Below are 27,100 nucleotides of genomic sequence, written 5' to 3'. Positions count from 1 at the left end.
GAGTGAATTTGAATTAAAAAAAAAACAGAAGCCAGAAAGGGACAGTGGAGTTTATGTTCTGTTCTCCAATTACATTAACTCAGCAATCCCACATTACGCAAAAGCTGAGAAGCTAATAATTCAACAAACCACTTGTTCTTAGATTGAAAAAAATGTAACTGTGTAAAGAAGTCAAGCGGTAAAAGGCACAGCATAGGGAAAACGGTCCATGGTACTGTAATACTGTCCGATGATGGGGGGTTGGGTAGTTACACCGGTGGAGAGCATAGCGAGAAGAACAAACTTGTTCCATCACTGTGTTACACACCTGAGACTAATGTAACGTTGTGTGTGAACCACACTTCAATTAAAAAAAATGTAACACTGTAATATAACTTGGCCAAAGGGGCCAAGTGACCCATAAGGGCTTTCCCCACAGTTCTAATAATAGATAATTAATAAATCCATGAGCAGTCTGTGCCTAAAATTTTAAGAAAAAAAATTGTCTTAGGGGCACCTTCGTAGCTCAGTTGGTTAAATGTCTGCCTTCGGCTCAGGTCATGATCTTAGGGTCCTGGGACTGATTCCCACTTGAGGCTCTCGGCTCAGAGGGGAGTCTGTTTCTCTGTCCCTCTACCCCTCCCCCACCCCAGCTCATGCTCGCGAACTCACTTTACGTGAGATCTTTATTTTTTTATTTTTATTTTTTTTTAAAGATTTTATTTATTTATTTGACAGAGATCACAAGTAGGCAGAGAGGCAGGTAGAGAGAGAAAGAGGAGGAAGCAGGCTCCCTGCTGAGCAGAGAGCCCGATGCGGGACTCGATCCCAGGACCCTGAGATCATGACCTGAGCCGAAGGCAGCGGCTTAACCCACTGAGCCACCCAGGCGCCCACGTGAGAGCTTTAAAAAAAAAAAAAATTTTTTTTTAAAGTTTTAAAAGAAAGCTGGTACAGAAACCATGTATAAAAGTGTTTACGAAATTCAAAACTATGAGGCTCTTCTATAAACCTAACAAGAACAGTTAGTTTCAATCTGACTTACTTTCTAGGAAGTTTCTTATTTATTTGTTGCTCAATTCCTGTGTTCTAGGATGGCAGCTACTTCCTTTGCTTTGGAGAGTGACATTCAAATTTGCGACTAATCACCAACTTAAGACCTTAATTTATCAAAGATGCAGATCTTTCTCTGGTAAAGATTTAGCTCTAGGTATAATACCAGGTAATACATTGGCCCATATATCTACATTTTCCCACTCTCCCACCTCAGGAAATACGTAAGAAAAAGTGAGTAGGAGTGTTGATATTCTAATTCCAATGCTATCATTGAAAAATGTATTGACCTAGAATTCTGAATACTAGTTCCAAAACTGCAAACTTACACATGACATAATATAAATACTATTACAGGCAACTTTAAAGAGTTAACCTTTTATTGAAAATGTAAAATAGCCAAGGAGTGAAAAAACCTGCAATGAACATGATGGGTATTACAAATGCAGTACCAATCAATCAATAGTAAATAATAAAATAAAAGTAAACATAAAAAGGCAGTACCTCAGTAGTTTGAGTAATCTTATCTATCATCTAGAAAAACGCAGCGAAAATATAATGAATGAGTCAATTTGCACACACTGGAATGAAAAGAAAATGTTTAGAACTTAAGTATTCCTTTCAATCCTAGTCTCAAAACTTAAAACCGTATCTACAACAGTTTAACAGGCATAAATATTTGTCCTAACCAAATCTATATAAATACACCTTTTAGTTTTTAAGCCTTTCATCACTGAATGTGTCTGAATACGTGCTGACCTTTTAAAAAATTGCCTTTCTAAAAAATCATAATCCCGTTTAACGCTTTCCCAAAATACATGATCCTACTCCTTCACTGCAATGAAAAAATCTGCGAGGAGAAATGCTTGAAATCTACAAAAGGCAGTGAAACCTACCCCCCTCTTAATCATCACCCTCACTTCCCCAGCAAAATCCAACTACCAATACCCTTCTCTCCACTCCTAACCCTGAGCTGAGAGTCTATATATACTCAGGCTGCCAGGTCGGGGAAGCCCTTTGTAGCCAATCAGAGCTCCCCGATCTATTGCGTCACACCTCCCCCCAGGGTGTGACGTCAAAGGCAATCCCAGGCCAGCCACGTGGGTTGGAGTGCAGGCGTTCTGGGCAGCTGCTCGGGAGACACCCGGCTGCAACGGTCCCCAGGCGGGGGGACGCGGCCAGGGTGGAGCCGCCAGGACTCCGACACGCACCTTCGGGGCGCACGGTTGTAGCTGCTCGCGCGCCCGGAGGCGCGCAGGGCCGCTGAGTCCAAGTACACCGCGAGGGCGGGTGGGGGGTTGGGGGGGATGCAGGGAGAGGCGCGGGCACCTAAGCCGGTGTAACAGGACCCGGGTCTCGTAAACCCTCCTCCCCAGGCACCGCCTCTCCGCTCCCAGCCCCTCTTTCCAGCCTTAATTATTCTTTCAGCGCCGCTTCCCCTCCGCTGAGTCTCCCTGGCCGGAGGGAAGAGGCTCTGTCGCCAGCCCATCCCGCCCGCACACAGACCCTCCTTTCAGACCCGCCCTCCCGCTCGCAGGGACCCACTTCGGAGCCCTCGCTCACGCTGGGCGGGAACCGGCGTGACGAATTCCGCCCAAGGTGTTGATTATCCATCCCGACCCAACCTCTGGCTCGCCTCCCACTTCACCCCGGCTCCCGCGGGCCCCCGGGGTCCCACCTCCCGGCCGGGCGCTAGGGACGGCACCCCCAGGCCCCCCACCCTCCCGGCCCCGCGCTGCAGCTGCGGAAAGAAGCGCCAGCGTGCTCGGTGCCACGTCGGAGTTGGCTCCCGGGACGTTGCAGCTGCCTGCGCAGCAGCGCCCGGTCCCCACGCACGCCCTGCCCCCGGGCGGCGGGGAGAGGGACGCGCGCCCTCCTCCCTTTGGGGACCCTGAGTGCCACCGCCCGCGTCGGGGACCCCCGGCCCCGAGTCAGGCTTCCGGAGCCGAGCAGAGCCGGGGCAGACCCAGCCTGACACTTTTCTGGGGTCGGAGGAGAGCAAAGGAAGGGAAGCCCGGGAAAGTGGGAGTGGCCGAGCGAGGCCGGTAGCCGCGAGGAGGTGGCAAAGGACCCTCCTTCTCGGGGGTCCCGGCTCTCCGGAGCTGGGAGCCCGGATCGCTTTAACCCTTTGCTTTCCAAGTAAGAAGCGGGTTTCCCACTTGAAAGTAAAAGGCTCTGGGCTGTTGCAGGGTTTTCCTCCCCAGGTACATTGCGGGGGGGGGGGGGTAGAAAGGATAGGGGCAAAGGGTGGGGGGGAGTGGGGGTGCTGTGCGGAATGCATTTTCCTTGCACAGTGGAAATCCCTGTTTCCCAACTTGGGAGCCCCTCTGCGGCTCCGCAAGAGGAGGAGTGGAAAAGTACATCCCGGGACACGCAGTCTTCCCAGGCAGAGAGGTTACCTGTGTTCCCAGAAAGGCAGCGGATTTCTGGCGAGCGCCGCAGGGATGAGAAAGGGCAGGGATCTATTGCCAGGCCTGACACTGATCTGAAGTAGCCCCTGGTTTTCAGTCTGTTGGAAATTGGCCGACCTCAAACTTATCTGTCGAAAACCAGCTTTACCATTTTTTAACACTTCGTGGATAATTTCTTCCCTCTCCCTGGCCTAGTCGGGGGCGCCCTCCTGGTTCACCATATCGCGCCAGGGTAACGTACCTTGTTCAGCTCTTGGTCATAAAGTTGTCCTCAGCCTGTCTGTGTGGTCCCGGAGGGTTGGTGGCGGGCAGTTTCCAAAATTGAGGTAATAAGAGATCAGATGAATTTGAGACGACCAGCCAAAAAAAATAAAAAATTTAAAAACAACATTTAAAAAGGATTGGGGAGTCTTAAATGTTTGCTTCTCCCCCACTTTTAAAAAGGAAATATCACTACTATTCTGTTTACTATCTCCGTTGCACTTCAGTCTAATTCTTAAAAAGAAAAATTTGTGCTTTAAAAATAAATTAACTTTTTTTTTTATTTTATTTTATTTTTTGCTCCAGTTCCCCCTCCCCTGATATCGGATAGTCTCTTTTCTTATTCGGGTCAAGAAAAGCCCGGTGAAGACTCCGAAGAACCCAGGAAGCGCAGAATCAGGAGAAAGTCTTTGGCTGGGGCTGGTTCAAGTCCCTGGTTCAATGGGCTGCTGGAAGCCAGGACTGGGTAATTCTTTCCAGACGTCTTGACTTCTCCTTCCTCGCTGTTGTTGCCTTTCTGCCTCCTCCAACTTAAGGGGGTCTTAACAAGCGAGCTGGTGGGTGTTTTAATAGGGCGGAGGAGGGAGTGGGGGGTGAGGGGAGTGGAGAAGGGAGGTGCGGACTGGGGAACCCGGAGGGGAGGGAACTGGGAGCGCGGGCGGGCGGGCGGGCGGGAGGCGGGGAGGGGGAGAGGAAGAACGAGAAATGGGCCATTCAAAGCCCTCTCTGAGCTAGAGGCCGGTTCTAAACTCCAATGAATTCAATTAACTTGATTGCTAACGTGTGCAGAGAAATTCACTGCACAGATGCTGGTCACCACCTGATTCCTTCCTTCCCTCCAGCGGCGGAGCTGGGAGGTCGCGCTTTGCAGACATCCGTGAACTCCAGCGTGAGTTACAAGGATTCCCTCTTCGCGAAATAACTCCCCACACTGTTCCGCTAATTCACTTTAAGGCCAAATGGTGCCCTTAGGCTAAGGAACAGCCAAGGGGAGGGATATCTGGGAGGTGTGTGTGTGCGTGTGAGTGCGTGTGTATACACACACCTGGAAATTCGAAAGCCGCCTGCGACGCTAAATGAAGTAAAATCAGCTACAAGTCTACTGCATGTTAACCCTTTCTTCCCAGGACCTCAAAAGTTTCTGAGCAGATGTCAAGTGTCAGAGCTTCCTTACACAGACGTTTCCGTATTGGGTAACGGAAAAAGTGAAAACATGATCATATATATTTTTTTCCCCTAACTTGAACCCCTCATGTAAAAATACGCAAGCAGCACGCATTATAAACAACGCATAAAATAAAAACCGTGCTCTGGAGAACTCGGAGGCAGCGCCATGAGAAAAAAAAGCCATTTCCAAGAGAATGGCTTGAATGAATGGCTTTTGCTTCTTGCGAGTCTTCTAAGAAGCTGACGAGTCAGAATGCTTCCATTTGCTCCCAGGCGCTCGTTTCTCAATCTTTTTTTTTTTTTTTTTTTTTTTTTCCAATGCCCTAAAGCTGGGAAGAGTTACTTTTCCCGGTTAATCTCCCCTTTATTTGTTTGGTCCTCGCCAACACGGCTCCTGATGACTTAAAATGGACAGTAGGTGGCACTGTTTAGGAAAAAATGGGAGTGATTTTACAGATGCACCGCTTTGGCCATTGAAGGCTCCGCTGGAATTATTACAGGGGAACAAGAGATTTCTTTTTTCTTTCTTTCTTTTTTCTTTTTTTTTTTTTTTTCCTTCTCTTCCAAGGTTTCTCTGAAGTGTGGACTTCTTTGGAACTCGGCTAGGCCTTGAAAAGTGGGGTTTTGCTCCTTATCACATATTTTGGATAGTAATGAACAAGTCAAAACAAAAGTCGAGTGAAATTTGAAACGTTGCTTTTCAAGGAGTCGCGCAAGGTGTGGTGGTAGGGGATGTGCTTGGAGGTCAAGAATTTTATGGCAATACCAGGTAGGCAGCCAACCCAGTCCCCAGGGGCAGACCTGCAAAGTACCACGCATTTCCGCTAACACCTCCCCACCCCCCACCTCCCACGAGGTTACACCTCTGGGAAGCATTACCCTGGCCTGATGACTTCACACCGCTCTGGGGAAACCCACTTACTAATTTTCCCCTACACACCCTCAAGGCTTCAGCCTTTGTTTGAACACTGCCTTAGGTGTGATTCAGCTCTTGAGGAACTGGCTTAAGTTTCAAGAGCTCAATTTCATCCCACTTAGACTCCTTTTTCTTGAATTTTAGTTGGATGATAGCTTTTAAATGCTAAGTTGTAATTTAAAATATATTATCTAACTTATGCACTCTTACATATACTATAGATTAACCTTATTTAGGGGTAAGGTGAAAATCGTGGGTGTCAGGTGTCTAGCTGTGGGACCCCACAGGAACACTTAACCTTGGCTCTGAATTTCCATGGTATTATGTGATGCAGGATGGCCGATTCTTGCTTAGTAGCATTTAGCTGTCCCTGTGCTAATAGTTCCAGCAATGAGAACATTTAGTGAAACGGGGTTTCTTTATTAAACAGAGACACATTTGCTGTTTGTCCCCTTGTGCTTGTAATTCATGGCCCATAAAGAAAAAAGTAAAATGTTAAAAAAACAAAAAAATAGAATGTTGCCTATGGACGACTATAAAAGCTCATTACACATCCATGGATTTCTATCAGCTCTCTCACCTCAGGAGAACAGGGAAGAGGCTAGTGTAATTTAAAGCCAGACATGAAAGTTCCTGAAGGTAGATATTATATATACATACATATATATGTATGATTATTATATATGCAAATATTATATATAAATATATAAACATATATACAAACATATGTTTATATATTTTATTTACATATATTTTAAATATATATGTAGTTACTTACATTTATATATGATTTTCTTAGAGAGGATCCAGGATAAGAGACACCTGAAATTCAAACCCTGTCTTTGACATGGCATTATGTGATGATGTGGAATCCATTTGTGTGATCCTGGAATTGTACTCACCCTCAAGACCTGTATTTCCTAGTTGATAGACGAAGAAGAAAATACCTGCTTTCCACAGTTATGATGATATAGTTTGTTCAATACTCGTAGGAGATTAGCATAGAGTCCAACAGCTTCTCTGAGGTAATGTGAGCCGCTGGTTCCTCATGTAACCCCCCCGTGGTTTCTCATACAACCATTAGGTGTATTCAAAAAACATTAGCACCCTTCTCTTGGCTTTCTATTAATTATATTTTTTTGAAAAACATTCGCTGAGGTTTTGTCCCATGTTCATTTATTTGACCAACTTCAGCTTTCCGCTGTCCCCTCTGTGACTCTCTTGGACTAAATTATTCTGTGTGCCTGTGGATATACCCAAACCTTCACATTTAACCAGAATTCCTTTCTGAGTCCCAGGCCTGAATTAACGGCCACCAGCCATCCAATACTGATTCCCAAGCAAAAGGTTAGGGGACATGAGATCGAGTTTCACAAATAAGCTACGCCACCAACCAATTGAATAACATTTGATAATCTAAATTTTAATTTCTATTTTAAACATGAGCCATTTGGATGGATCAGAAGATGACAGATGTTTCAGGATGTTTGACATCCTAACTCCTACCTCATCCAACGTTTTCAGCTTTACAAGACAATGAATGTGGCAAAGAGCTAGGGAGGTTAAGAGTTTTACTTCAGTTAACATAAGGTCGCAGTAAATGTTGCCAATCTCCTCCCTTCCGCATCACAAAGGAAGTGCTCATCATCTGAGAGGCAGTTTCCAGAAAAAGGATTTAGTACCTTCACAATTCTATATATTCTAAGTGGTTCTCAAACTTATTGGTGTCAGGGCCTCTACATTCCTAAAAATTATTGAGGACTTCACAAAACTTTGTGTGGGTTATAGCCATCAATATTTACATTAGAAATAAAAGCTGACTGAAAAGTTTAAAAACATTTATTAGTTCATTTAAAACAATAACAAACACAATAGCCTGTCATGTGAAATGTAACATTGTTTTCCATTTTTGCAAATCTCTACTAGCTGGCTTAATAGAAGACAGCAGGATTCTCACATTTTCTTTATCATCCAGTTGTTTTGACTGAAGTATAAAAAAAAAAAAAAATTCTGACTTCAAACAGATATGTAATGGGAAAATGGAGAAGTATCTTCCTAGTCTTTTATTTATTTATTTTTCTTCCTAGTCTTTTTAGATAGGACAAGTTTGCTACTATGTCAAACCTGACAAACTAATTTTTTTTAAAGTAAACTCTACCTTCAATATGGGGCTCAAACTCATGATTCTGAAAGTCGCTGAGCCAGCCAGTTGCCCCAACACAGTAATTTTATAAAGGCGAGTTGCAGTGTTGTATCTAAAACAACAGGAATGAACTGTGTGTACTCTGTTACCTTAAAATCTCTCGGTTTATCTTAAACCTTAAACGCATCTTTACAACCACTCATGAGTTTATATCCTGAATTGATTCCTTGGAAAATACCATTTCACTGAGTTATGCAGATTTTCCGAATGTTGATATATTTCATTATTCCATGTACATGTGAGATGTAGCATTTCTCTAAACCCTAAGGCTGTACTCCTGTGGGGATTAAAACACAACATTTTTTCAGCTTTACAAGAAATAGAACTCTGTGAGTCTCAGTTGTGCAAAGATGGAAGGAGATTGACCTGAAATTTTGTTTTCTAGATCCCTGTTTGGAATATGTGAAGGAGTTTCCAGTAATCGCGTAGAAATTAGACTTCTTACTTTTAGTGTTAATTCCAGGCTAAACTCTTGAGACTCTAGTATTAATTCAGACCACATTTTGAAGAAGGTATGGCTCTCTGCGCTAATGACTAAATTTGGAAAATGTGGATAGAAAGAGATACGGAGTCAAGGTTTTAGAGTGAACACGTTGGAAGAGATCAAAATGCTTATTGATTATTGATATAGAAGAGGATACTTTATTTCTTATTATGATTATAGCTTTTGACTATCTCACCAATCAGAGTAGTAAATTATCAATTGTTGGTGATTTCAGATTAAATACTGAATTATTATTAGAAGTATGCCTTAGGGATTACTCAAATGAAAGAAAAGGGACAAATGTATCTCATCAGCATTTCTTTCCACGGGTGAGGAAACTGGCTTTAAAATACTATATGACTGGGGCGCCTGGGTGGTTCAGTGGGTTAAGCCTCTGCCTTTGGCTCAGGTCATGATCTCAGGGTCCTGGGATGGAGCCCCACATCAGGCTCTCTGCTCAGCAGGGAGCCTGCTTCCCCACCCCCCCCTCTGCCTGCCTCTCCTACTTGTGATCTCTCTCTGTCAAATAAATAAATAACATCTTTTAAAAAAAATAAAATATTATATGACTTACTCTACACTTTGAAAGGTGGCTACTTGAAAGTACTTGAGATTAGTGATTGTCAATTTGATTGACAACAAAATCCCCCAAATACAACCATCTGGATGATTTATTAAGGAAGGAAGAGAGGTAGGAAGGGAGAGAGGAAGGCAGGCAGGGAGGAAGGAAGAAATGAGGAGAAAAGAAAAAAGGAGGGAGAGGAAGGAAAAAGAAAAGAAAAGAAAGAGGGGTGCCGGGCAGTCTCTGTCAGTAGAGCACACAACTTCTAACTTAATATATGTTTACATATACATTTTTTTTAATTAAAAAGAAAGCTTTATATTTTGGAACTTCACCTTAAATCTCTGGATATGGGGGAGCTTTACTTTCATATTATTAGACTATTTCAATTTTTAAAATTACAGCCAGACTTCTATGTATTTCAGATTAGAGGGGGAGCAAATTCTTTTCCACAGCCTAAAGGATACTTTTATCACTTGCATTTTTCTGACTCAGGTTAAAGAAAAGGACAACACTATTTAACCTCCTGGATGTAAATGATTTCTGTCAACAGGGGTTTATAATTTACATGACAAATCAATAAAAGCAGAAAGTGCCACACAAGGCGAAACCTGTGGTCTAATTGTCCTTTGATATTTTAGTAGCCTTTTTTTTTTAGAGGATGTAGGGTGTTTTTTTTTTTTTTTTTCAGATTTTACTTATTTGACACACAGAGAGAGATCACAAGTAGGTAGAGAAAGGCAGACAGAGGCGGGAGGGGGAAACAGGCTCCCCTCTGAACAGAGAGCCCGATGCGGGGCTCCATCCCAGGACCCCGAAATCATGACCTGGACTGAAGGCAGAGGCTTAACCCTCTGAGCCACCCAGGCACCCCAATATTTTAGTAGTCTTAATCAGAATGACTAACGAGAAGATGTTACCTTGTCTATATCCACAAGCAGTTGCTAATAGTCTAAATTGTGGAATTAGAGTAAGTCATCGCAATATTTAAATTATCTGCCTTGGAGATTTCAACTTATTCCTGAAAAGATTAAAAAACTTCCAGCCTTTTAAAAAAAATCTTAAAAAGGATATGCTCAATTTCTAGAAACTAATTTATTTCTTTTTCTTTATTTATTATAAACTAATTTATTTCTTACTAGTTGTTAAAGTTAAAAAGGGATTCTGTTCCCAGAAAAGTGAATATTCACTTAAAAATTTTCATACTAGTTCAGGGGATTCCTAGATTACTTTCCCCAAAACCTGTTCACGGAGGAACTGAAAATCCCCTTCTTCCAGCGAAGTATTATTCAGTCTTTGGAAATAAATTTTCCTAGTTCATTGTAAACCACACCCTATACTTAAAGGTTGAAAAAGAAGACAAAGGTGGAAGAAAACTAAGCAAACTTTGTTTTCTCTAATGATTCACACTGATTTTCTTTTTAAATCATAAATTGCGGGAAGAGGAAGTCTCAAGTTAAAGGAATCTTGGGGCATTCGGGAGAAAGCCCTTCAAAGGGAATAGGAACCTGGACATACAAAGGGTTTCAAGAATCCATCACATCTAGCCTTCCTCAGGCACTGAGACCTGATTTTGCATTTTCAGGAAAACAACAACATCCCAAAAGTGATTGCAGACTTTCCTGGTAAGAAGCCTGCCTTCCAGTAGAGGTGCTGGAATCTTTGGGAGGAAAACCCCTGAACCCACTTACTTAGTGAAGTGAGACTTCCTACCTTTCTCCAAGAGAGGTGTTAGCTCCAAGACCCAATTAGCCGAATTACCATCCCAATGGCACCTGAGGGCTGGTCCTGCCACTATCAGGCCTAAACACACAATTAAGAGGTGTGACTCCACGCCTGGCCTTAGTCACTTCCTGCTTACAGTAGGTCTCCGACAATTGGGGGATAAAACCAAGCCACGGAGCCGCTACTCTGAAAGAATTACGTTTTTCTGAAAGATGCAAATGTTTTCACCCATAGAATTTTCTCTCTGTTACGGCATTCAGCCTAGATCTTAAGGTTTTGAGAACTTAATAGGCCATGGTTCCATCTGCGTATTCCCCTGAGTCCAAGAATCAGGGCACACACTTTGATTCCGGTCCTGACTCACTTCTTGCAGAGAGCACCTGGTGTTTGTTCGCACCGAATTTGTCAAGCTTCTAATTAAGCAATTTGGGAAGTAGCCTTATTGTTTGTTTTGAAAAGGCAGGTGTCTCCAAGAGTCTGAGGTGACAAAGAATTTTTTAAAACTCTCTGCACGTGTGGTTAGAGGGTGGCTTCCATGGCAGTTAGCTGGCTGCTTTTAAAGTATCTGTAGATTCCATGTCCAAATCCCAGGCCTCCTTCATCCGAATCTATAGCAGCGAGTGCTGGGAACGTGCCTTATTTGAAAAACGGCAAAGGTGATCGCAAAAAGTCTTGGCACCATCTGACGCTTGGAAGCTTCTGCTTTAGAGATGAGGTTGGTGTGGAGATCATTTCCTGGGCTTTGTACACGTAGCTCTTTAAGATTCGGATTTTTGTCTCCAACTCTCCTTGGATAACTAAAGAGTGAAAATGCCTCTTGCAGAATACAACTGAATTGTGAACGCCAAAGAATTTCTTTTTGAATGGCAGCATCTTGACTTTCAAGAGGTTTGTATCATCCGTACATCGTCCACTCACGTCTGAATCCAGTGAGTTCTACCACAATCAAGGCAGTTATGGAGTATAAAAGGGAGGGTTCTAACCTCAAACTACCTGTCTGGGGCAAAACTCTCTAGTCTAGAGCCAACTGCTTAATGGCTCTAGGCCTCAGTTTCTCTCTATGTCAAACAGGCATAGTAGTAAAACTTGACTTTAGAAGTTCATGTGGGAAGTAAATAAAATTAACCATCTTAAGCTCTAATATGTGTTAAGCCTTTTTTTCTTTTTAAGACTTTATTTATTTGACAGACAGATCACAAGTAGGCAGAGAGGCAGGCAGAGAGAGAGAGGAAGAAGCAGACTCCCTGCTGAGCAGAGAGCCCGATTTGGGGTTCGATCCCAGGACCCTGAGATCATGACCTGAGCCCACGGCAGAGGCTTTAACCCACTGAGCCACCCAGGTGCCCCGGCAATTTTTTTTTTTAAGGTTTTTTATTTCTTTATTTAACAGAGAGAAAGATCACAAGTAGGCAGAGAGGCAGGCAGAGACAAAGGAGGAAGTAGGCTCTCTGCTCAGCCCCAATGTGGGGCTCAATCCCAAGACCCTGAGATCATGACCTGAACCCAAGGCAGAGGCTTAACCCACTGAGCCATCCGAGCGCCCCAGTGTGCAGGCAATTTTAACCATGATTATTGGTTATCACAGAAAACAGTTTTAAGCTGAAAGACAAGTAGCCAAGAATCTGTCTCTTCATTGGTATGGAAATACCCCTCCTGGTAGGCTTCCTGCTCCTGTATTATTTCTAGATTTGCTCAGAATTCAAAACATTTAAAAACTGGTAAAATCTTGAAGATTTCAAAGCTGCAGATTTGGTTTTTAATTGCTGAAGAAGATCCTTTTAAGGGACTGAGAGCCAGAAGGAAGTACGCAGTTCATAAGGCATTTGCTAGGCAAGTATTAACCAAATCCACCTACATTATCTGAAGCCCCACATTTAAGAATTGAAAGCCAAATTTAAAATACTTCTGTGAAAGAATTGAATGTTTTTTCTCCCATGACATATTTACCAAAAGAAGCCGGTTTAGAGGGAGCATCTGGTTTTCAGCACACCCTTGCTTTACATCTATGTTTCCAGCGGAATGTTCTGTGGTGCTGAGAGGTCAAGTGACTTGCCCCAGGTCGCACACACAATAAGTCAGTGATTCAGGCCTGATTGAATCAAGGATTTTTATCCTCCAGTTTCTGGTAAATTTCTTTGGTAGGAGTGTCCACAAATAAATGGTTAACTGAGACAAATATTTACGCTTCTGTTTTTAGAGCAAAGAAAAGGAATACATTTGCTATTTTTTGCATCTTTATTAAATTTAAATTTCTAAATAAAATTTAAAAAATATATTTCTAAATATAATAATTCAAACATGGCTTAGCAGCCGTCTTCCAAATAACTAAATTTATGCTGTTGGACTACACTGAGTTGAAAGTATAGCAGAAGCGTTTGTCTTGGAAATTCTGGCCAATTTGGTCTAATTTGGTCTAACTCCTCAGTTTGAGTTACTGTGATCATTGTTGCTGAGTATTCATTACCCGAAAGTGTCTCGATTATCTGCTATGGGCTATTGTAAAGTCTTGCCTCTAACATTTGCAAGACTCAGCGCGAGGGTACTAAGGCAGGTTTACATGCCAGACGTCTGACTGCCTAATATTTGTAAGTCAAAGTGACTTCTTTTTTCCCACTCTAGGCTGCATTCTGTAATGTGATGTGGAACCGAACCCATGTGAGTTCATTCTTTAATGAGTCAGAAACTGCCCTGGGTTGAATTGTGCAAAGAAAACTTCTATTTGCAGTAAATAAGGAGATTGCAGAATGGCTTCCAAAGCCAAGGGTTCCCAAGAGAGGAGGAATGGGTTCCTTTTGTTTAGGCGGAGGATGAATATTTAGATAGGGAAGCATTGTCCTTGCAGATAGAGGTGGCAAAAGTTCCCCCGTGCACCTTAGGAAAACGTGCCTATGCCTACGTTCTTTATTATGTAAATGAGACGGAGGATTCTCCTTGGGTGGAGATTTTAGTATTATAATGAAGTAAAGGTAAGGGTGGGTCATTCCAGAGGTCACTCCATGGTCCTTCTGCTCCGGTGCTAGTGGGGTATAGCTAAGAAGGGGTGGGGGGTCGGACGGAGATCTTGTCAGGACGGTCAGCATCACCTGAGGGGGGGTGGTTGGGGTTTCATTTGCCCGAGTTCAGAGGTAGGTTGTCAAGGAGATCTGAAGGAAAAAGGCAGGACAAATGTTAGTGGCTACAAGCAGGTGGACAGTAAGTGTCAGGTCCTGGAGACTAGATGGTGACAGTGGCCTTGAACACATGCATTGGACACCAGCTTACACACCCAAGTGCATCCACAGTTCCCAGTATCAGGCATCCCTGCATCATTCTTTTGACCCCTGTCCTTCTCCCTAAGGGAATGTGAGCTTGCCAGGCACAATCCTTTCTTTCCCTACCAACTTCTCTCCCCAGCCTCTTTCCTATACTGTACACCTCCCCAGGTCTCCCCTCCCTTTGCTGGTGGGATGCTGCCCCATTTCACGAATCACTTAATAAAACCGATTAGATCTTTAAATGGACTCATTGACTTTTTGATCTTTAACACCAGTGGACTCATGGTAAACAAGTTAGAGCATGTTTCCATGGCGGTGACTTAACTGTCTTTGTCCTTTCTGCCTGCTTTTACCATCTCTGCCTGGCTTGATACGCACACTCATCCCTCCTTATCCCTGAGGGGGCTCCAAGCTATTCTCTCCTTCAGACATCCCTTACTAAGGCTCTAGTTGTGTGCTTCAACTAGTTTTGGCTGTGAAGTCTTACCGACTAGTCCAGTACTGTTCACTTTCTTTCAGTTCTTTGAAAAGAGCTTCTTTTGTTTTTGTACAAATTATGTTTATTTGCTGTAAATAAATCACACCACAATAGAGGGCATAAAGAGAATAAAAACCTGGAAATGTTGCCAGTTTTTTTCATGTCGAATCATGGATTGAGGTATAGAAGTTATACAGAGAGGAACAGGGATCTTTTGTATCTTTTCTTTTCTATTGATAGAGATCTACATAGTCTATTTAAATGACTATTATTCTATGCTAGCATTACTTTAGAATTGATTTAACAATCTCTCCTGCTTCACTGTTTATTTATGCTCTGTTATCTATTATAAAATAAATTATAAGACGTGTTCTTCATTTTGAACAGGTCCAGTCATGTACAATTATCCCCTTGGGAGAAATTCTTAAAACTAGAGTTTCTATCCTGTCAAAGCAATTCTGCCATTCATTTTTGTATCTCTTGGAGCACCCAATGTGAAGCCTAAAAAATAATGAATATTAAATAAATATTGGCTACATGAATAAATTCATTAGTAAATTGTGATTGGTTACTTAATATATCTATTTATGTAACTGACCTAATACAGTACTATAATTGGATATTCTGGGAAGAACCATCTGGATTTATGCTACTTGTTTACACAGACAGAAATTGAATGAAAGAAAAGAAAGGAAATAGTAAGTCTTAAAACCGAAAGAGCAAGGTAACTTTGCAGTGATACACTTCATTACCTGTAGGCTGTTTTTTGGGTTTTGTTTTTTTAAGATTTATTTATTTATTTGGGGTGGTGGGGGGGAAGAGCACGCAAGCCAGGGGGAAGCGGGGGGGGGGGGGGTGGTGGTGGTTAGGGTCAGGGGTAAGGAAAGCGAGAGAAGCAGACTCCTGCTCAGGGTTCGGTCTCACGAACCTGAGATCACGACCTGAGCTGAAACCAAGAGTCGTGACACGCAGCTGCCTGAGCCACCCAGGTGACCCCATTACTTGTGTTTATTTGCTTTTCCTACCAATGCTATGAAAAGATTAAGCTGATCTCATTGCCTCTATTTTGCAGATGAAGAACTTGAATTCAGATAGAAGAAAGGATTTGCCCAAGATGACCTGCCTGACTTGCCCAACACTGTTTTCCCTCCAGTCTAGTGTTTTCTCAAATACACCCCTTTGCCTTTTAACTAAATAATGGTTTTCCACCATTGCATCTTAATGAAGAACAGCCACTGGCTTCTTAGAATCACTGTTTCTGTATAGGCGGTCTCTCTTTTTGCCAGTGGGGAAACACAGATTGGAGAACAACCTTCTGTATCTTCGATGGCCTCTGACATAACCAGCCACACCTGAGGGCTACTCCTTTTTTCAGTGGGTGAAGGTTGCAAGATTGTCGAAAATCTTGTCACTTGTTCAGATGAGGAAGCAATGTGCGCTGCCTAACTAGGAGTTTTGTGTTTTTTGGGTTTTTTTTTTCTTCTTTAAGATTTTATTTACTTACTTGACAGAGAGAGAGAGAGAGACAGCAAGAGAGAGGAAACCCAAGAGGAGTGGGGGAGTGGGAGAGGGAGAAGCAGGCTTCCTGCCAAACCGGGAGGAACTCCATCCCAGGACTCTGGATCATGACCTCAGCTGAAGGCAGACACTTAACAACTGAGCCACCCAGGTGCACCCCCGCCCCAAACTAGTTATTAAGTAAAACCATGTAATTCATTTTAGACGGGGACAGATTCTGCCCTATTCTTTGACTAATCCCTAGCATCTAGCATACTGCCCTGTATGTGTTAGATCCTAAAAATATACATATTTATATAAAAGGAGGGAAGGAGCAAAGAAGAAAGGAAGTCTAATGCTGATATCTTCTACAAAATATTCTTTACAATAACTGTCATTGGCTTATTTTTATTTTTATAGATGAAATTTTCATCATCCCAAATATCCACAGTAACTGACCCAAGTAAGATTAGATCGGTCTTCAAAGGTTCTTTGTTCTTTTATCTCTCTTCAAATACTCCTATTTATATTTTGAAATATGGGGCTCTAATCTAAAAGACTAAGAGTTTTTATTTTGGGGGAAATGGTGACATTAGGTTCAGTGGGAGGAAATGATTGTGGTTTAAAAATGATTGTTTAAGCAAATTGGTATAAATTGTGCTGCTTCTGACTTTCACAAATATTTCTATTCTTTGTAGAGACTAACACAAAAAATGTTTTCTATTGCTATAAAAATAATATCAAGTTGAAATAAATATAATTATATAATAATATATAGTATAAATTTGTATAACAATATAAACATAATATATAAAGAAATATGTACAGATATATATAGATTTTTTTCTCCCCAACCACACACAGATCCACGTTCTTGAACTAAATTGACCATAGAGGGAGAATTGACTAGGCAGTCCCCATTTCAAATACTCTAAACCTTGATTCACTTACTGTAGTCCATGCAAGTCTTGAGTCTAGGAGAAAAGTGGTGTCAGTACCTACAGCTGATAGAAATGACAGGCTCTGACAGGAAAATAAGGAAACTCATTTGCACATATCAGTCCCCTGAGACTAAGTTATAGTACAGTACAAAACACGACCCCAAATCACAAGAAACTTGTGAAAACCAAGGTTTATTTCTCTCTGTATTTGTGTGATTGACTGAGGCTCTGCTTCTTGGCTTTTTAGTTTGGTGTCTAGGCTGAGAGAAATACTCCTGCCTGGGACATTCAAAGGAAAAAGAGAAGGTGGCAGAGGAGGCCGGATTCTGGAAGCTTCTGCTCATAATTCACTGGTCTAGACAAGTCACATGGACAAAACTGACATCAGATGGATGGAAAGTATAATTCTCCCACAGGGAGGGGGCTTCCCAAAGGACAGGACCTCTAAGGAGAGGAATGGCACGTTTGGTGCAAGTATACTCCAGTGATCCTGTCTGGTACGTCCTCCTAGCTAGAGTTTACAAAGTCATCTTTTTCTCTGCTACTTCCCTCATTCAGTGAATACTCAAGTTATTTTCATTTCATACATTTCCCTTCTAGACATTTCTCAGATCTAATCTCCCCTCTATACACCTACCAGTCCTTTGTTCAGGTTCTCTGATCTTTGTTCAGGTCTTCCGATCATAGATGAATTCCATGTAGAGCCACCAGTGTGAAGCATGCAAAGTGCACAGATCTAAAATGTCATTTTTCTGGGGCACCTGGCTGGCTCACTAGAGCTTGCGGCTCTTGATCGTGGAGTCATGAGTTCAAGCCTCATAGTGGACATAGAGTTTGCTTAAAAAAAATCAACTGGATTCAGTAAAAACTTCTTTAAAAAGTCAGTGTTAGGGGCACCTGGGTGGCTCAGTGGGCTAAAGCCTCTGCCTTTGGCTCAGGTCATGATCCCAGGGTCCTGGGATCGAGCCCCGCATTGGGCTCTCTGCTCCGCAGGGAGCCTGCTTCCTCCTCTCTCTCTCTGCTTGCCTCTCTGCCTACTTGTAATATCTGTCAAATAAATAAATAAAATCTTTAAAAAAAAAAAGTCAGTGTTATAAAAATGGGTCTTTTATTTTCACAGATAAAATTGTATGACAAATAGAACATATGGGGACACCTGGGTGGCTCAGTTGGTTAAGCGGCTGCCTACGGCTCAGGTCATGATCCCAGCGTCCTGGGATAGAGTCCCACATCGGGCTCCTTGCTCAGCAGGGAGCCTGCTTCTCCCGCTGCCTCTGCCCGACATTCTGTCTGCCTGTGCTCGCTCTCTCTCTCACGCTCTCTCTGACAAATAAATAAAAATCTTTAAAAAAAAATTTTTAAGAACATATAAAACCAGAGGTAAAAATAAGTCCAATTATATTTTTAAATGTCCAATTATAATGGCAATATAATACACATAAAGGTATTAGATTTACTTGGATAAAAAGCCAGATTTCCATTTTGCCTATCACACACACACACACACACACACACACATACACACACACACAGAACTCTACCACTTTTTTCCTGAAACAGACATATTTTCAGTGACACCAAAAAAAGCCAACCCAAAAAAGAAAGAAAACTAATAGAAATTTGGAAATGATGGATAATACACACCAAATGATACACACCACATACTACACACCACAATAGCAATTCAATATCAGTTGCTACTTTATTCTATTTAGTGGTAAAATTGTAGCTACTTCTATATTTCCTATATTTTTTATTTGTTATTTATTGTGGCGATTAACAATATCCTTTTTGTCTCTTAGTCATACAAATTTGTAAATCAGTAACAATAGTAAAATAAATTAGCAACTGGTGGGATTTTAAGAACATACAAATGAATCTAAGTTAATATGTAAGAATTTTTTTCAAGATTTTCTCTCACTTATTTAGGTATTTCTTCTTTTCTAAAGCAGGCATGTAGAACTATAAATTTCCCTCTCAACACTGTTTTAACTACTCCCCACATGCTTTGATGTGCTGTATTTTTATTTTCATTCCATTTGGTATATTTTCTTATTTACTTTGAAAGTTCCTCTTTGACCCATGGCTTATTTAAAAGTATGTGGTTTAGTTTCCACATGTTTGGTGATTTTCTTCCCTTTCTGTTATCAATTTCTAGTTTGATTCTACTGTGGCAGAAAAACACAGTCTGTATGATTTCATTTCTTTTAAATGGCCCGTGATATGATCCACCTAGCAATACTTTTTGTAGACGCTCAAATACATTCCACTCTTGCTGAATGGAGTGTGAATGGTGCCGGCTGATGGTGGTGTTGTGTTATACTGTTTCTCTGACTTTCTGTCTGGTTCTCCCAGTTGTTGGAAGTTTCTGTGTGAATTTGTCTGTTTCTCCTTTCAATGCTATTATTTCTTCCTTCACAGATTTGAAAGCTCTGTTGTTTGATGCATGCACATTTAGAATTAAATTTTTTGTGTAGGTTGATCTATTTATCATTATCATTAAAAATTTATTTTTATTTGCATTCAATTAACATGTAATGTACTATTGGTTTCAGAGGTAGATGTCAGTGATTCATCAGTCTTATAGAATACCTAGTACTCATTGCATCACACGCCCTCCTTAATGTCCGTCACCAGGATACCCCATCCCCCCATGCATCTCCCCTCCAACAACCCGAATTTGTTTCCTATGGCTCTTATGGTTCGCCTCCCTCTCTGATTTCATCTGGTTTTATTTTTTCCTCTCTTCTTTTATGATCCTATCATTATATAATATACCTCTTACTACATGGTAATTTTTGTTTCTTTGAAATCTACTTTAGTTGATATCTATACAGCTATTTCTGCTTTCTTTCCATTTTTTTTTAAGATTTTTTTTTTTTTTTTTTTTTAAGTAATCTCTACCCAGTGTGGGGCTCATAGACAATGCCAAGATCCAGAGTTGCATGCTCCACCAATCTGAGCCAGCCAGGTGCCCATGCTTTCTTTTACTATTTTTAAGATTTATCTTTTTCCATCCATTTAATTTTAGCCTACCCATATCATTATATTAGAAGTAAGTTTCTTATACAGTGCATACACTTGCACCATGTTTTTTTAACCTACTCTGCTTGTTTGCATCTTATAATTCATGTATTTAAACCATTTTCATTTAATGTTATTACTAATATTTTGGAGCTAAAAGTCCACCATTTGAAATTTTTTTATCTTCCTGTTCTATTTTTCACTTCTATCTTCCTTTCCTTCCTATGGGGTTGCTTAAACATTTTTTTAAAATTCCATTTTGATTCATTTATAGTTGTTTCAGTTTATATCTTTTTTAAAAGGATTTTATTTATTTATTTGAGAGAGAGAGAGCACAAGCAGGAGGTGTCGCAGTCAGAGGGAGAGGGAGAAGCCAACACCCCACTGAGCAAGGAGCCCCACGTGGGGCTTGGATCCCAGGACCCGGGGATCACGACCTGAGCTGAAAGCAGACACTTAATCGACTGAGCCACTGAGGTGCCCTGGTTCATATCTTCATATGGTTGTTGTAGATACTGGAATTTATTTATATTTATATATATATATAATTACATATGTGATATGTAATTTTATCACAGAATACTGGTGTTGAAATTTTTTCAGCTTGAGTAAAATGTAAAAGCTTTACCTCCATTTTGTGTCCCTTTAACTTCCACATTTTATAATTGTCATAAACATTTCCTCTTCACATGATAGTCCCACAGGTTGCTATCACAAATGTATCCCTTTCAGTTGGCCGGACTGAAAAAGTGAAGTTGTCCCTTAGAAAATTTAGATTTGTCCTACGAGACCTAGATCATTCTTGACTGAAAGGTAAATGGCTTTGACAGGTAACTGAGAAAAATCCACCCAAAGAGCAATTTTATTCTGTTCTTTTTATTTTTTTCTGTCTATATTCCCTCTGTTTTCCAGAAACAGACTTTTCAAGGTCTTCTTTTGCTTGTCTTCCATATAATTTCAGTGGTTTTTAGTTGTACATTGTAGGAGAAATGAATAGATAAACTTATCTACTCTATCTTTTTAGAAGTAGAAGCTTACCCTATTTTGGCAGTTATGATTGTGGTTACTTTAATAAATCATACATAAATTACAGACTATTGTGTATGTCAGGGATAATAAATGGATCTATAAAAACTAACATTGTTTGGGCGCCTGGGTGGCTCAGTGGTTTAAGCCGCTGCCTTCGGCTCAGGTCATGATCTCAGGGTCCTGGGATCGAGTCCCGCATGGGGCTCTCTGCTTGGCGGGGAGCCTGCTTCCTCCTCTCTCTCTCTCTGCCTGCCTCTCCAACTACTTGTGATTTCTCTCTGTCAAATAAATAAATAAAATCTTAAAAAAAATAAAATAAAATAAAAAAATAAAAACTAACATTGTTTGAAATAATGGCCATCAAATTAGGTATGGATGAGAAGCTACTAAAAATTTTGAAGGTTTCTGCATTGAGATCATGTTCCAAGTATTACTAGAGTTCTTGCTCTGCCTATGGAAACCAAAACTGAAATTATAGAAGTTGCATCACTGTTATGGCTTATAAAAGATAGATGGTAAAGATGAGTTGACTGACTTTTCTCCTCTTCTCCAAAATGCCATAGCTATACATCAAAAGACTGACAAATTAAAGTGCATTTACATGCAAAGTTAAACTAAAATATAATATTTATTTAATTTTTTAATACTTTAACTTTTTAAATCTTGAATGGGAAGGAGACGTGAGATAAGAATTCTCTATTTGCTGCTCAAATTTGATTTCCCACTTCAAATGTATCCCTTTCAGTTAGCCGGACTGAAAAAGTGAAGTTGTTCCTTAGAAAATTTAGATTTGTCCTACAAGACCTAGATCATTCTTGACTGAAAGGTAAATGGCTTTGACAGGTAACTGAGAAAAATCCACCCAAAGAGCAATTTTAACTTAATATGAATGTATCTGTAATTTACTTTTTAAAATAGTCCTTTTATGAGACGTGGTCCTTATGTTGCACAGGGGTGCACATACACATGCACGTATGCACACACACATCACACACACGGATATGCTTCATAAAACAAAGCTAGCTATATCCTTTTGCACCTGCAACTTCTGGGTGGTAATAACTTGAATTACATTGAAACCCATGTGATGGAGATGTTAACTTCTCTACTCTTTGGACAGTGGAACAGATGCGGTCTTAAACTTCAAAGGGCCTTGACTACTTTCTGAGTTTCATTAATGAACAACAACTTTTCACAGCTTGGCTTAAAAAAAAAAAAAAAAAATCTAACAAAACATACAAAGGAAAAAGACCAATGAGGAATCCATCAGTATTTTCCTTCTGAAATGTTTTTTAGGGATAGAAAGGAAGTCAAACTCAAAACATTTGATCTTTCCCAGGAAACTGGACTGTCCTGTATTTATTGCTTTTCAAATCTGACAGTTCATCCTGTGGCCTCACATCATGGTAAGGGACCCAGTTGTATGAGGCGAAGATGGGCTTGGGGAGATAATTTGTGTAAAAGTTGGATAAAAAAAAGAAAACCCAATTGGTGATAAATGTTTTTAATTTTTTTTTTCTGTACTATCTTCTTTAATTCTGGCTGTTGAGGTTAGCACAGTTTGAAGACAGTAGACAAAGTAAAGAATACAGACTCAGTAGTTTTGAGTATTCTAATAGAGTCTGTAGGTTCTGAAAAGAAGAAAGTAGGTTGAAAACTGTTCTAACCAAAAAAATTAAGAAAATCTTCAACTCTTAGAAAAATTTTAGATCTCCATAACATTGACTGATTTATTATAGGAGTTTTTTTTTTTTTTTTTTTTTTTTAAATCAAGAGATTACTTATTTGTTAGCTTTGTGCACACAGTTACAAATTTCTTCAAGAGAAGCAGATGAAGGTTTGGGTTCCAAGTTTACTAGAAACAAATTGGAATACCAGCTCCACCATGTAGCTGTGTCATCTTGGGCAAGTAACTTAACATTAACAACCTTTTGTTTTTGTAAAACTGATATGGTGATAATGGCTTATAATCTTTTAACCAAAACTCAGGATCAGCTGTGAATTTAGGAGTAAAAGATATAGTTTTTATGTATAAACTTCTTTTAAAAATATTTTATTTACTCGACAGAGAGAGCGGGAGAGCACAAGCAAGGGGAGGAGAGGGAGAGAGAGAAGCATTCTCCCTCCTGAGCACTACAGGGACTAGATCCCAGGACCCCGAGATCATGACGGCCTGAGCCACTCAGGCACCCCTTTATGTATAGACTTTTATTGAGGAAGTGGTTCAATATAATTCAGATATTCATTAGACTCCTAGTTAAGCATTTTTTATGCACCATGAGTAATACAAAAATGGATGAGACTGTCCTCGCTGTCTAGGGGTTTAGGATTCTGTATAACAAATGCAGATGGACTAGAATGCATGATTAAGTTTCCTTATAAAGTCATAAAAGTCTCCGGAAGCTCAGAGGGAGAAAATGAATTCTGATGGAATGTGGTGATTCAAGAGAATTTATAAAAAGAGGTTGTATTTGGACTTATTCTTCAATTTCATTAACTTTTCATTAATTAGTTGTACTACTCAAGTTCATTTTCTGTATGTGCGTGTGGTTTCCTTCTCTTTAGCAAAAACTGCTACACTATTCACTCACATGTCATTACAGATTTAAATTCTGTGTAAATAGCACTCAAGTACTTTTTAGCCGCTAGATCCTGCTTCAGTCTAAAACCCCAAACACCAGGTCAGCTGTTACAGGTGTTCCTTAATTAACTTTCTTATTCCTAGTAACGATACATGTTTTTCTTTTCATAATGGCCTTGTGAACATAGCTTTATGAAGGTATGATTTATATATTATATACATTGGTCTGTTTTATGTGCACAATGCAATGATTTTTTTTTCAGCTTTTATTTTTAAGTAATCTCTACACCCAACATTGTGCTCAAATTTAAAACCCCGAGACCAGTAGTTGCATGCTCTACTGACTGAGCCAGCCAGGCGTACCCAAGTCAATGATTTTTTAAGGAAGTTGACAGAATTGTATAACTATCCTCACAATCCAGCTATAACACATTTCCATCATCCTAGAAAGATACAATTTAGAAGTTTTGAATAATAAAATGTAATGCAGTGTAAACAATATATATTATCTAACAACCTAATAATGTATATTAACAGCCTCAGGGGAGTTGAGACAGCACTCCATTATAAAAAATATTAAATTTCTATAGTGAATCATACTCATGCTCACACTAAATAGAATAAAGCCTATTCATAGCTTTATGTCAATTCAAGTCAGATTTTTGCCTCTAAAGCAGTTCACGTCGAGTCACCCAGTGATTAATGAAACACTTTCAGTTCATTTTGGAATTGCAGGAAAGGTACTGCTGACTGAAAACGCTCATCTTATAGGATTGCTGTGAGAAATGAAGAGAAAATGTAGTAAGGTGCTTAGCACAGCACAGAATACACAGTGAGCTCAGTCTCTGTGCGTGTGTGGGTAGTTCATTCAAGCACTCTGTTAGACAGCACGTGGTACTGTGTAAAATGTGCAGTTTGTGTGCCCAGAGACTTGGGTTCCTAGACCCCCTGTTCTGTTAACTGGTGTGAGATGTTGGGTAAGGGTGGGAACTGACCTTTAATACTTCCAATGAGTCGGGCACTGCTCTTAGCACTTTACATATGCCAACTAATAAATCTTTATATCAACCTTGTCTCATAGATATCATCATCTTCCACTTTACAGATAAGAAGCATCGAACGTTTCAACAACTTGCCTAAAACCACAGAGCCAGCAATCGGTGAAAGTGATAGTCAAAACGAGGCATTCCATCCCAAGAACCCATCCTTTGAAACAGCATGCTCTGTTTCCTAAATACCATGAAGAGTGCTAACACTCTGAGCTCTGCTAAAAGTCGGGGTGGCTGGCTAGCTCAGACAGTAGAGCATCTAACTTTTGATCTCAGGGTCATGAGTTCAAGCCCCATGTTGGACCTAGAGCTACTTTAAAAATAATTAATTAAATGAAATAATGGGAGAACAAAACTGCATGTTTTAATTTACATGATGTTACAATTACAAACTCAGAATTTGGGAGCCGAAAAAGAACTTTGTAGTTACTGTTGGGTCCCCCAATAATGGATCCATGGTCAAAGGAGTGAGACTGATACAAAGCAAAGGTCAAGCAAAGCCTTATTTCACGCCAAGCATCAAGAATCAAACTGACCGTCAAACAGACCGGTTGGGCCACCCCTTACAGAGAGGGTGACCCCTCCCAGCCTCACAGACTAATTTTTATAGAGCAAAGACCATGTGGTTGAGCCCGGCCACACACAGGTGGCCAAGGAGATTGCAACACACAGAGAAAGCTGCACAGTCATGCTAGGTCACACAGGGGTGGCCAACTGAATTACAATTCACCCCATAATAGCTATTTGAACTAGCCTATCACCTTGGTCAGAATTGGTGCCCAAAAGGTGGGGCCCACACTCCTTGGTAGCTAGGGAGACAGTATGTGCGCTTTACCGATTGGATGTCTCCACCTGACCTCACCCACCCTTATATTTGGGCTTTGTTACCCCGGGGATTGGTTTCCTGGACTTGCTTTTAAGTAAGTTCCGGGAGGGGGGGTGGGGCACAGCAGTGTCAATTTAAGTTTTACTGCATAAATGCTGAGGTGGGAACGCTCTGGCTAAATAGGCCCTTACAGTTACATAGTCAAATTAGCATTCTATAGCTAAAGAAACAAAATTCTAGAGATTAAGCAACATACTTCGGGTCACATAATTAGTGAAAGACCTAAAATCTAGTCCTTGGGTTCCTTAAGAGGCAATCCTTACAACATGTGTAATCAGGATACACGTATTAATATAGGTAGACATGATACCCTAAATTGCATATTTACAGAACAAACAAGTAACACATTAATCTTTAATTACTTTAATTTTATTTTATTTTTAAAGATTTTATTTTTTATTTGACAGAGAAAGATACAGTGAGAGAGGGAATATAAGAAGGGGGAGCGGGAGAGGGAGGAGGCTCTCCACTGAGCAGGAAGCCCAGTGCGGGGTTTGATCCCAGGACTCTGGGATCGTGACCTGAGCTGAAGGCAGAGGTTTGTTTTTTTTTTTAAAAGAGTGTATTTAGGGACGCCTGGGTGGCTCAGTTGGTTGGACAACTGCCTTCGGCTCAGGTCATGATCCCGGAGTCCCGGGATCGAGTCCCGCATCGGGCTCCCAGCTCCATGGGGAGTCTGCTTCTCCCTCTGACCTTCTCCTCGCTCATGCTCTCTCTTACTGTCTCTCTCTCAAATAAATAAATAAAATTTAAAAAAAAAATAAAAAAAAATAAAAAAAAAATAAAAGAGTGTATTTATTTACTTGACAGAGTGAGAAAGAGCACAGAGTGGGAAAGAGAGGGGATCCCTGCTGAGCAGAGAGCCCTATGTAGGGCTGGATCCCAGGACCCTAAGATCCTGAACAGAGCTGAAGGGTGACACCTAACCAACTGAGCCATCCAGGGGTCCCTTATGATTATTTTTTTTTCATAAAAAAAAAAATTTTTTAAGGTTTTATTTATTTATGCATGAGAGAGAGCACAAGCAGGTGGAGAGACCAAGGGAGAGGGAGAAACAGACTCACTCCTGAGTAAGGAACCTGATGCGGAGCTCGATCCCAGGACCCTGGGATCATGATCTGGGCTGAAGATAGATGCTCAACTGACTGAGCCACCCAGGCATGGCCCACTCTCCTGCTTCTTTTAATTGTAAAAGTAATCTCTACACCCAACATGGAGCTTGAACTCCAAAACCTGACATCAAGAAATGCACATGCCTCCAAATGCACCAGCCAGGCACCCCTTCCTAAGCTTTTAATCATTAAGCATTTTCCTTTTAAGTATTCTTTTACAAAAAATTATTATGTTCTTAAGATCTCCTTTATAAAATCCTTTAAAAAAAAAACACACACATTTAAGCTCACATAAACTCAAACACATGTGAACAATACAGCTTTCTGGTCCTTCCTCTTGTTTTCAAAACCAGACCTATGGATAAGGCTGGGCTCTCCCAGAAGACACTTTCATAATTTAAACTCATCCAAAGAGTTAGGGAATTCACACATGTTTCCCGTCCTCTTGTTGTTAGACTGACCCTTGTGCTCAACGTACCAGACTGATT

At 40.8% G+C, this 27,100-nt stretch overlaps 1 protein-coding gene across 1 annotated transcript in view; it reads right to left on the bottom strand.

The window, feature by feature from the left end:
* The window catches only part of HAS2 (hyaluronan synthase 2), a 32,028-nt gene extending 27,696 nt beyond the window's left edge, over nt 1-4,332 (bottom strand). Inside the window, exon 1 of the mRNA XM_059165707.1 lies at nt 3,685-4,332. The gene's annotated coding sequence lies outside the window, so the exon portion shown is untranslated. The remainder of the gene's footprint in view (nt 1-3,684) is intronic.
* Nucleotides 4,333-27,100: the final 22,768 nt, after the last annotated feature.

The sequence above is a fragment of the Mustela lutreola genome, chromosome 3 (assembly GCF_030435805.1).
Source record: "Mustela lutreola isolate mMusLut2 chromosome 3, mMusLut2.pri, whole genome shotgun sequence".
Lineage (NCBI taxonomy): Eukaryota > Metazoa > Chordata > Mammalia > Carnivora > Mustelidae > Mustela > Mustela lutreola.
The sequence above is the reverse complement of the archived record's forward strand: the minus strand, read 5'-3'. Positions and strand labels throughout refer to the sequence as shown.